The sequence below is a fragment of the Equus asinus genome, chromosome 25 (assembly GCF_041296235.1).
Source record: "Equus asinus isolate D_3611 breed Donkey chromosome 25, EquAss-T2T_v2, whole genome shotgun sequence".
Lineage (NCBI taxonomy): Eukaryota > Metazoa > Chordata > Mammalia > Perissodactyla > Equidae > Equus > Equus asinus.
In genome coordinates this window covers 43,591,625-43,603,755 of record NC_091814.1, presented here as the reverse complement: position 1 = coordinate 43,603,755, position 12,131 = coordinate 43,591,625, and the positions used below count along the sequence as shown (strand labels likewise).

The following is a 12,131-nucleotide window of genomic DNA, read 5'->3' as shown; positions in this document are numbered from 1 at the left end:
CAGGCTGCCAAAGCAGAATGTACAAACTTAACCGCTGTCCCACCAGGCAGGCCCCCAGCCCTATGAGTTAGAATCTGCATTTTTAACACAATAAGGGGAGGTGGTGGTAGTTTGTATGCACATTAAAGTTTGAGAAGCTCTGGTTTAAAGTATTCCATGTAGGTGAATGCCTTCTCCTCTCTCTAATTTAAAGTTGGCCAATTGTTGCTCACGAGAATCTGTATTCAAATAAAGACCCATTTTATATTTCTAAGCAGGCTTCCTCCTAATTGTTGACCCAAGGACTTAACTGCCACAAATAAAGACTCCATTGTAATTTAATACCTTTGGAGAGGAGAAAGGCATTACAAAGAACTTTCATTTAACACAGCATTGCAGAGAAGTATAGCAATCTCGGAAATTACAAAACTGTAAGCTACACAGGTGTAGTAGTGAAGGTAGAAGCCAGTGGTTGAGTAAAAGATTTCAATTCATCTGAAAATCAAAAGAAAGTACTCACAGGAATGGAATAACTGCACAATTGTCAGGACAGCTATTGATAAGAGTGGGTAAGGGTGTTAGGTTGTATATATGTTAAAAGTCTTAATTAATGAAGGCAGCCAATCCAATCCAGCAAATTCTACAAGGTCCTTTTCAACCTCCATCTCCTGTCCTCTGTGAGGCCTTCTCTGATTCTCCCTACATCCTTGCCTTTATTAAAGTGATCAACTGTCCTGTTTGCCCAGGACTATCCTGGTTTTTTCACTGAACTATCTGCCTCCCAGGAAGCCTGTCAGTCCTGGGCAAACCAGGACAGTTGGTCGCCCTACGCCCACTCCAAGCTGGAAGTACTGCTTCTTCCTTTGAACTTCTTTAGCTCTCTGAACTCTCACCGTGTATTTGGCACTTGCCATGTTTTGCTTTACATGGTAATTATTTGCATGCAAGAAATGTTTCCCAGGTTCACTTGTAAATTACTTCAGGGCAAAACTTGTTTCTCATGATTTCTTTTTAAATTGTAATTGATATGTTAGCTTTAGGTGGACATCGCAGTGATTCAATATTTGTATACATTCTGAAATGATCACCATGCTACGTCTAGTTACCTTCTGTCACTATGCAAAGTTATTACAACATGATATACAGCGTGAACCTAGTGTCACGCACATGAATCACTTAATAGTTTTAATGAAAGAACCTATTTGAAAACAATAACTATTGCCAACTGGAAGTACGTCTGCTGTGGAATTTCAACCTATTGGATCACAAAAATGACAATATGAAAATCCAAATATTCCTATTTTTGCATTTAAGACTGTTTTAAATATGACCTCAACTTAACTTTTCAATCTAATCTTCTACTCCTCCACTGTGCTCCTTGCGTCATGATTGATGCAAGAATGTCCAGGGGGTAAAAGAAGTCACAGAATGAAAATGGTGCATTTTCCCAGAGACTAGTGTTTACTTAAAGATTTTTTTGAGAGTGGGGGTGGGATGGGGAGTGTGAACTTCTGCACAATATGCCTTGTCAGATTTTTCATTTGGGACATCACGGAAGATTACATATTATGTGTATATATATATACACACACACACACAAAGCTTTAAAATGTATGGCTAAATTGGTAAGAAAACTTGTAATCAGCAATGCAGTCAGATGTTGATGTTTACTTTGGGGACATCTGTCTACATGGGTGCCCTAAAGCTCTCATGGGCACTGTGATCAGGGGAGAAAATTAAGACTTGTCCCCTTATGGTGGAAGATTGGATAGAAACCCCTATGTGGGAATGGGAACGCCCCAAAAGATACTTTACTTCAGCATATCAACTAAGGGGGAAAAAAACACCATACAAAAGAATTTGTCAGTGACTCTCATCTGTCTCAACCTAAGCTTTGTTGGAGGAAAAACATGACTCGTGCAAAATTTCCCGACCATGCAAAAACAAAATGAACAAAAGACTCTAGCTAAAAACGTAGTTTAAAGTGGTTTTGGATTGGTACTGCTCCACCTGCCAGAAGTACCTAGCAGAATAAATTCAAACAATCTCCAAGAGAATGCACTTTAAACCTGGGCCTCAGTAGCTCCATGCTTAACTTGAGGAACTGCCAAACTGTTTCCAAAGGGGCTACACCATTTTCCATTCCTACCAACAACGTAGGGTGGTTCCAATTTCTCTACATCCTCACTAATACTTGTTATTATTTGTCTTTTTTATTATAGACATCATGGTGGGTTTGAAATAGTATCTCATTGTGCTTTTGATTTGCATTTCCATAGTTACTAATGATGTCGAGCATTGTTTGATGTGCTATTGGCTATTTGATCTTTGGAGAAATGTCTATTCAAATTGCTAGCCTGTTTTTAAATTGGGTTGTTTGTCTTTTTGTTGTTGAATTGAGTTCTTTATATATTCTGAGTACTATTACCTTCTAATAAAGTACAATTTATCTATTTTTTCTATTGTTGCTTGTGCTTTTGGTGTCATATCTGAGAAACCATTGCCTAATGTGAGAGGTAACAGAGGTTTAGGCCTACGTTTTTTTAAAGAGTTTTATAGTTTTAGCTCTTACATTTAGGTTTTGATCCATTTTAAGGATTTTTCTTGTATATGGTGTGAGGTAGATGTTCAACTTCATTCTTTTGCACATGGATGTCCAGTTGTCTCAGCATCATTTGTTGAAAAAGACTATTTTTTCCCCATTTAAGTGATTTGGCACCCTTCTTGAAACCAATTGACCATAAATGTAGAATTTATTTCTGGACTCTCAGTTGTATTCCATTGGTCTATATGTCTAAACTTATGTCATAAAATCTTTTATCACCTAATCTAATGACATATCATCACTTCTGCCATGTTCTATTAATTACACAGATCATCTCCAGCACAATTTGAAAGGAACCACATAACTGTGTGAATAAGAGGAGGTGAGAATCATTTCGGGCCATCTTGGAGGCTAGGTATCACATAACAATAACCATAAATTACCTAGATATATAGAGAAAAAAATATGCTCTTAGTAATTTAGTAATACAAGAGGACTTCTAAATCTGATAAAGACTAGTTTCAAAATACTTATCGAAAACATCATGTTTACTCGTGAAATATTGAAAGCATTCCCTTTAAAACCAGGAATAAGAAATGCCCACTTCCCCATTCTTTTTTTTCTTTTAAAGATTGGCACCTGAGCTAACAACTGTTGCCAATCTTCTTCGTTTTTTTTTTTTTTTTTTTGCTTTTTCTCCCCAAATCCCCCTGGTACATAGTTGTATATTTTAGTTGTGGGTCCTTCTAGTTGTGACATATGGGACGTCGCCTCAACGTGGCCTGATGAGCGCTGGCATGTCCGCGTCGGGGATCTGAACCGGTGAAACCCTGGGCTGCCAAAGTGGAGTGCGCAACTTAAAACCACTTGGCCAGGGGCCGGCCCAGGGGCACAGCGGTTAAGTTTGCACGCTCCACTTCTTGGTGACCTGGGGTTCGCCAGTTTGGATCCCTGGTGCAGACATGGCACCACTTGGCAAGCCATGCTGTGGTAGGCGTCCCACATATAAAGTAGAGGAAGATGGGCACAGACGTTAACTCAGGGCCAGCCTTCCTCAGCAAAAAGAGGAGGATTGGCAGCAGTTAGCTCAGGGCTAATCTTTCTCAAAAAAAACCCCAAAAAACAAAACCGCTCGGCCACGGGGCCGGCCCCTCCCCATTCTTATTCAGTATTGCATATATATAGGCTTTAGCCAGTGGAATAAGGCAAGGTAAGGAATAAAATATATAAGAATTTGAGAGGAAGATGTGACTCTGTAATTCTTTGAAGATAATATTTTTCTATATGAAAAACTGAAAAAGAATCTATAAACAATGTAATAAGAGCAATTAGTAAGATTTCTGGAAATAAGATTATACCAGCAACAAATAAAGAAATTTATTTTAGAATGATAGCCTTATTATAGCAAGAAACAGTGTAGAATATTCAGGAATAAATCTGGCAAAAATGTACAAGATCTTGGTGGAGAAATTTATAAAAGTTTGTTGAAAGACATTAAGGAAGACTAAATAAGTAAGAAGAAATAGTCTATTTGTGAATAAGAAAACTCAGGCAAGAGGGCCTTGCCCTACTAGATTAAAAAAACTTATCATTTAGTTGTAATAATTGAACCAGCGTGGTATTGACAAAAGGATTGATGAATAAACCAAGAGAACTGACAAGACAACACAGAAACAGGGGCTGGTGCGGTGGCTCAGCGGTTAAGTTCACACGCTCCTCTTCTCAGCGGCCCGGGGTTCGCCGGTCTGGATCCCGGGTGCAGACACGGCACCGGTTGGCACGCCATGCTGTGGTAGGCGTTCCACAAATAAAATAGAGAAAGATGGGCACAGATGTTAGCTAAGGGTCAGCCTTCCGCAGCAAAAAGAGGAGGACTGGCAGTAGTTAGCTCAGGGCTAATCTTCCTCAAAAAAAAAAAAAAGAGAGGGAAAAAAAAAAAAGAAAACACAGAAACAGACCATGCTGTGGGACAGGATATACAACAGAGTTTTCAGTTGAGAAAAGATGCTCAATTGGACCCATTTAAAAAAATTTACTTCCTGTCAAACAAAAATAAATTCCAAATGGATGATTAAAGACTTAAATGTGAAAAACAAAACTTGTAAAACTTTTAAAATAAATTATAAGAGATCTTCTCTGTGCTCCCATGGTGGAAGAATTTAAGACAGAAGAAACTCAAACCATAAAGAAAAATACTGCTACCTTCTGTTAATCAAAATATACTATAAAAAGAATGAAAAGGTAAGAAACGACCTAGAAGAGATATTTGTAATGTATATAACTGACAAAGTATTAGTACTCAAAATATTTTTAAATCCTACAAAGAAAATATAATGGAAATACAAGCAAAAGTTTTGATGTTATGAAAGAAAAAACACAAATAGCCACTACATAAATGAAAATGCTCAAAGGCACTTATAATCAGAGAAATTCAAACAAAACCGTAATCATATTTAATATCACATGTACCAGACAGGCAAAAACTAAAGGGTGGCGAAGATGCAGAAGAGTAGGTGCTCCCATTCACTACCAGCGAAAGTTGGTACAACCACTTTGGGAGAAAATTTGGTATTTTTCTGCTGTTCTGCTGCTGCATACAAACCACCCCAAACTTAGTAACTTAAAATAGTACTTCATAGTTTCTACGTCAGCACACTGGAAAGGGCTTAGCTGGGCAGCTCTGGAATCATTCCTTCAGTCACAGTGGGACATCCAGGCATTGGGGCCACTGGGAGCAGGCTGGGGTCTCTCTTCATGCTGTCTCAGGGCCCCTCCTTGTGATCTTTCCACATGGGTGGCTAGGTTGAGCTCACAGCATGGTGGCCTCAGGCCTCAGAGTGGTCAGAGTGCTTATAAGGAAGCTAAAGTCTTTTAAGAGCAAGTATTTGAGCTAACAAAGTAGAAGACATATGAACTAGCCTTGAAAGTCACGTAGAGTAACTTCTGCCACACTCCATTGGTTGAAACAGTTACAAAAGCCCACCCACTATCAAAGGAAGGGGACACAGGTTCCACATCTCAATGAAAAGTGTGTCAAAGTCACATCATAAAAAGAGCATGTGGATGGAAGATATTTTTGTGGCCATAAAATATTATCTGGAATAGGCACTATTTACTAAAATTGAAGATGTATATACCTTATGACTTGCAATTTCACTCCTGGATATTTACCCTAGGGAAATTCTCTCTCCCATGTTCATCGGGAGACATAACACTTTGTAATCACAAAAAACTGAAAACAATCAAAATATCCAGCAACACTGGAATGGATAAATATAAAGAGATATTCTTTGTAAGTGAGAATGAATGAACTTTAGCCACATACATTTGTGTGGATGAATCACAAAAACAATGTAGAACTGAAAAAACAAATTATAGAATACATATATCATTTATATCAAGATCCACAAGTAAGCAAAGCTGTTTATGCTACTTTATGTTATGTTGCTTAGGAATATCTACATTTGTGGTAAACTAGTAAATTGTAGAGAAAAACAAAAGAATGATTAACATAAAATCCAAAATAGAGGTTTCAATAAGGTAGACCAAGTAGAAGGAAACAATCTGGGAGGGGCATACTGGGAGTTTCAAGGTCCTGGGATGTTCTGTATCTTAAGCTGAGTGGTAGTTACTTAGCATTCAGTTTATTATTAATCTGCAAAATATATCCATATCTTGCATCTATATGATAATTTTCACAAAATTTGAAAAATATGCATTTATATAAAAGGCTTTGTCATATGTATGATGGAGTAAAAACAGTAGGAACCTGTTTTTCCAAGGAAGTCTATTAGCCAAGGACAGAAATAGAAAACTTGTTTTCTCCTGTGACAACAGATCTTTAAAATGTTATTTTTATATATGATACCATTGATATGATAGACTGGTATGAAAATTTGCATTCATTTTAAAGATAAAACATAAGACTTTAAAGACATTGGATGGGGATATGGGACAAACGCCTAAATTTCTTGGTAAGTGGGGCGTTCAGGTTTATTCTATCTCCGTAAAGAGATATTTTGGCAGAAAAGTTTGAGAAGCACTGGGTCTCTTGGCCCAACTTGATTACTCATTATTTCCTGAACACGTGCTGTGTCTTCTGACTTCCCTGCTTTTGTTCCTGGCATTATCTCCAATGCAAATCTTTCGAGTTACAAAATTTACTTCATAGGATGGAGTGGGTGAAAAGGCAACTAGTTCTTGCCTAGAACCAGCACGATTTTGATCTACATCGTGTTCCCACAGAAGGGAGAAAATCCTCTAAGATTTGTGCAAGTCTGCCTTATGACCTGAAAGTAAAGACCGGGATCCACTGTTTCATACTGATCCTGCAACAATACAGACTCAGCCAAAGAAGGCAGTTGTTTTCAGTTGGCAGCTCTTTGGTGAAATTAATTGTTGTTTAATATTATTTTTGTTTCTTAAAATCCAATCAGCCTTGAGACCTATTAGGAAATCTGAGTCAAATTCCTAATAGATGATTATTCCTTATATTGGTAAAACGAACACAATTATTACCTGAATTTTACTGGTAATTTCTACAGAGTTAGGTTCCAGTGGAAATAAAAGGTGGACTGGTAGAATATTGCATAGAGGATCTTCTACAGTTCTAGAGAGTGGCTTTTTATCCCTGAGTATGAAGTTTAATGTCTTTCTATCTCTCCTAAAATAACGTACCAAGAAGACATACGTCTCATTAGCACACATTGGCCAGCCCAATTCTGAATCAGTAAATCTCTCATCTATATATATTGTGCTGGGTGCTTCTGGAATGCATACACAAGACAGGATTCCAGCTCTCCAAGTGTTTTTAGGGGCATACTAATCAAGGTTGTCTCAATGTCCTTGTCTTAGTCACAAAATCTTAAGTCTAGATGAGTCTGTGTTTTTCACTATGCCTGAGTGCCAATGGAGAAATTATGCATACTTGAAATGGGATAAAGACTTATTGTTTGTTTGGTATCATTAAAAGAGATGTGACCCTCTGGAGAACTGAGATGTTTGTGGGTTGTTTTTTTTTTATGGGTGTGGTTTTTGTTTGTTTTTTGAGGAAGATTAGCCCTGAGCTAACATCTGCTGCCAATCCTCCTCTTTTTGCTGAGGAAGACCGGCCCTGAGCTAACATCCGTGCCCATCTTCCTCTACTTTATATGTGGGATGCCTACAACAGCATGGCTTGCCAAGTGGTGCCATGTCTGCACCCGGGATCTGAACCGGCGAACCACAGGCCACCGAAGTGGAATATGTGCACTTAACAGCTGCGCCACTGGGCCAGCCCCAGATGTTTGTGTTTTAAAACCTGATGTGGTTCTTTTTCAGCTTCCCTTTCTGACTCCCTGTAGTACCCAGTGCCTTCTTGCAATAGGGCTCAGTCCTCAGGCTTGGGCCATTGTTCTTCTCCTTCTCCGCATCAAAATTTACCTGAATCGCTAGGTGGTAGGACATTAGAGGGCTTTTATCTTTGTGCTTCTCTGTATTTCGTTTTATTTTCTGCAATAAGTATGCATTATTGACATAACCAGCCAAAAAATGTTAAAGCTATTTTATCATAAAACCAAACAAAACTTGATTGTTTCTTGTTCATTTCCTTTAGATCTCAGTAGGAGGTGGACTAGTTTAGCCTACATATTAACTCAAGGAAAGCTTATTCTTGCTTATTCTCCAGGATGTATTTTTTTGCCTCAGTCAGCATAACTCCAGCTATCCAGACTGCTAAGCCAGAAATCATGGATAGACCCTTAACTCCCACATCCAGACATTCTCTAATACTGTGAATTGTCTCTTTAAATATCTCTCAAATATGTCCCCTTCTTTCCATTCCACTTGCTACTGCCCTAGTTTAGGCCTTTATCATCTCTCACCTATATTCCTCTAGAGCCTTTTTAATTGATCTCTCCATCTCTATTTGCATCTCCCTCCAGTACAGTCTCCTAAATTATGCCTCTTCCCTACTTAACATCCTTCACTGGCTCCCCACTGTCTATGGGAGTCTGAGTCAGAAAGGCTCAGCATGGGCTACAAACTTCTTAAGCCCTGACACCAACTTTATCTCTTGCCACTTCTCAGTGAATATGCGAGACTTTAACAATACTGAACTACCTTCCTGTCTCCTACATGGTTTGGCTCCCTCTTGTCTTGTTGGCCTTCGAGATTGTTTTTCCTTTGGACTGTTCCTCCTCCCTTGCTGACCAACTGAATTCCTCCTACTGGTTCAGAAAGCTGGAGTCAGTTAGCCTTCCTCCATTCAACCTTCTCTCTCCTAAAGTAGCAGGCAGTGATAATCATTCCATCTGGTCCCCCTGTATCCAGAAGATAATAACATCAACAATAATGATGAACCTCAATGTAGAAAAGTGTAAAATAACTGTTAACACTTATTCAGCACTTTTTTATGCCAATGTCTGTACTTGGAGCTTTGTAGGCATTAACTTATTTAATCCTTACAATGACCCTGTTAGGTAGGCAATTATATTATATGTTTTTATTGTAACACTTATCCTTTGTCTTGAAATGGCTTAGTTACTATCTATCTCCCCACTAGAAAGTTATTCTTATTCATCTTTATATCCCTAGCTGCTAGTACAAGTTCTGTATTGTGTTTTTTGGAATATGAGGGAGCCAGTATTTGCCTTGAACCAAACCTTGATCCCAAGGATTGAGTGACATGAGATTTTCGGGCCAGTGGTGGGAGAGCTTTGGAGTTTGGGCAGAGGCATTCAGGGTCCCTCCAATCACGTGAAATAGTCTTCCGCCTTGAACTAAATGCCATTGACATCCTCTCACTTGCTTAAGAAAACAACCTGAGAGTCACCTTGTTTATTACCTTTCTTCACACTTGCACCTCAGGAAAACATCCTCTTCGACTTCTATTTTCATAGCAACCACCCTAATCCAGGTCACCATTATCTATCCCATGGACCTATCCAATAGCTTCCTATCCTTCTCTGGCTTCTCCCTGTTCCATTTCTGCTCTCTTCTGTCAGCCTTAAAAATAAAACGGCCAGTTATCTTTACCAGCAAAACGAGTTTCTTCAGGAACAGGCAAAGAATGGCAATTTGGGATGTGCATGCTATGGCAGACAGTAGGCAATCCAACAATCAAAGGAGAGGAACGCTATTTTATAGGGAAAAAGGAGGAAATTGGGAGGGGTTGTTCTGAAGGAAAGTCCATTGGAGAAAAGCAAGAGTTCACAGTGGTGATGGCTTTTCATTGGCTGAGTTGCCGGGGTAGTCACTTCTGTTTGGGATGCAATGTACATTTCTTCAACAAATTGGCTTTCCTGAAATTGACATCTTGAGTGGTACTGCTTGGGAGCTCCCCCTTGTGGCCTCCTAACTCCATTTTAAATGAGGATTCCCTTTATTAATTTTCACACCTCCAAGTCATTCTCTACAAAATAGACTGACTTAAAAACAGGACAAAACTTAGAAACAAAAAGATCCAAACATGATTAAGTTCCTGCTTAACTCTCTAACCTCAATCTCATACCCTCCATATAAGGTGTTTCAAGCTTCCTGGCCTTCTGTTCCTCAAACAAGCCAAACTTGTTCAACATCAGCACCTTCACATCCACTGTCTTCTGTCTATAATCTCTTCTTCCCCATGGTTGGCATAGCTGGCTCCTTCTCCTCGTTTAAGTCTTAGCTCAGATCACCTCCTCAAAAAGTCCTTCCCTGACACTTTGTTTTTTCTGAATACTTACCACTACCTGCAATTATCTTATGTATTATTTATCTTCTTCACTAGAAACAGAAACTTCTAAGTGCAGGGGGTTCTTCTGTTTTCTTCCTCGACCCTCTAGGAACAAAATACCACTAAGAAGCAGCCTTGTCATGGGATGCTTTAATGCTTTGTAGACTGAACTTGACTCTGTCCTTCAGCACAGACAAACTAGACAAGGACACAGTAAGATACATGCAATAATGGGGCAATTAAGTAATTCAAAAGGGGACTTCATAATCAAAGAAAAATTGATGCAAAGATTTAGGACATAGATTAAGAGACAACAGTTAATCGCTTAGATTTTACGAAGGCAAAGGGGTAGGTGAATTTAAAGGTAGGTGAAAAGGGAATGAAGAGGGCAGCACAGACAGTATTGCAAACCAGTACGAGCTAAGCTAGCCTGCCTAATCACTCCCACCCTTATCCGGACAGGTTGAGGAGCCACCCGTGACTCAGTCAGGCTGCTCTGAATGAACGGATCAGGTTTGCCTGAACTCTGTGGTCTCTGCCGACCTTTCAACAAAGAGGGTTTGCACAAGTTGCCCTGGCCACCCAGAGCAGGCAGCACCAGCACCGTTCACCCTAAGGCAGCCCTGGCCTCAGCACTCAGTCATTCAGTCCTCCTGGTCATTGGCAGATCTACCCAGTTTGCTTCTTCCACAACTGTGATAACTTCTGCCAGCTGATGACAACAGCGTCTAGCAGATCCTAACGGTTTTCGTGCTTCACCTCTCCCCTCCCACCAGTTAAAGAGCAATAGGAACACAGGGACTCATTTCTATTGAGACTCTGCTGGCCACCTTATATATACAACAAGAAGACTCCTGTCTTCTCCTTCGTTTCATTAATTCATTCAAAAAATATTGATCATGTTTTCTTAAGCTAGAGACCAGAGAGTTCAGGCAAACCTGATTCATTCATTCAGGGCTGCCTGACTGAGTCACGCGTGGCTTCTCAACTTGTCCGGATAAGGGTGGGAGTGATTAGGCAGGCTAGCTTAGCTCGTACTGGTTTGCAATACTGTCTGTGCTGCCCTCTTCATTCCCTTTTCACCTACCTTTAAATTCACCTACCCCTTTGCCTTCGTAAAATCTAAGCGATTAACTGTTGTCTCTAATCTATGTCCTAAATCTCTGCATCACTTTTTCTTTGATTATGAAGTCCCCTTTTGAATTACTTAATTGCCCCATTATTGCACGTATCTTACTGTGTCCTTATTAGTTTGTCTGTGCTGAAGGACAGAGTCAAGTTCAGTCTACAAAGCATCAAAGCGTCCCATGACAAAGCTGCTTGTTACTGGTATTTTGTTCCTAGAGGGTCGGTTCAAACTGAAATGATCCACAGTTCCACAAGCGGCTCTTGGAGCCTCTAGAAAAGGCACCACACTCGCCAGTCCCGTGCTACCAGGCAGGGTGCCGTTTCGGGCTTGCAGAAAGTTGTCTCGGTCCCCTGTCTGCCCCACACGGAACCGCTGGGGAAGAAACGGAAAGCAAGCAGGCGGAGTCCCGATTTGCCCGCGCGAAGCGCCCCTCCCCGGGCGCCAAGGCCAGCGGGCGCTCCAGCCGCGCGAAGGGGCGGGGCGGCCTTGGGCGGCCACCAATGAAATCGGGAGCCGGCGCGGGCCGTGCGCGTGACGCAGCGTAGCGGGCTGCGAGGCCGGGGGCGGAGGGGCCGGGCAGTCGGGCGCTTTATTTGCGTCTGCGGGGCGCTGGCTGCGCTGCGAGTCTTGGGCGTCCGGAGAGCGATCGGGAGGCGACCTCGCTGCCCGCCGCGCGCTGCGGCTTCCCGGCTTTACCCTCCTGGCCGAGGTACCCGCTGCCGGGCTCCGGCCCCAGGTAAAGCCCACGCTCCCCGAGCCCCTCACTTCCCGCCTGGGTCCGCCCG

General features: G+C 41.0%; 1 protein-coding gene across 5 annotated transcripts in view; it reads left to right on the top strand.

Annotated features, from left to right (window-relative positions):
- Nucleotides 1-11,861: 11,861 nt before the first annotated feature.
- Nucleotides 11,862-12,131, top strand: part of SOAT1 (sterol O-acyltransferase 1) — an 84,501-nt gene continuing 84,231 nt past the window's right edge. Inside the window, exon 1 of one of the 5 annotated variants that reach the window (XM_014845294.3) lies at nt 11,862-12,082. The gene's annotated coding sequence lies outside the window, so the exon portion shown is untranslated. The remainder of the gene's footprint in view (nt 12,083-12,131) is intronic. The other 4 variants (XM_070497600.1, XM_044757935.2, XM_014845295.3 and 1 more) reach the window with 4 other exon arrangements.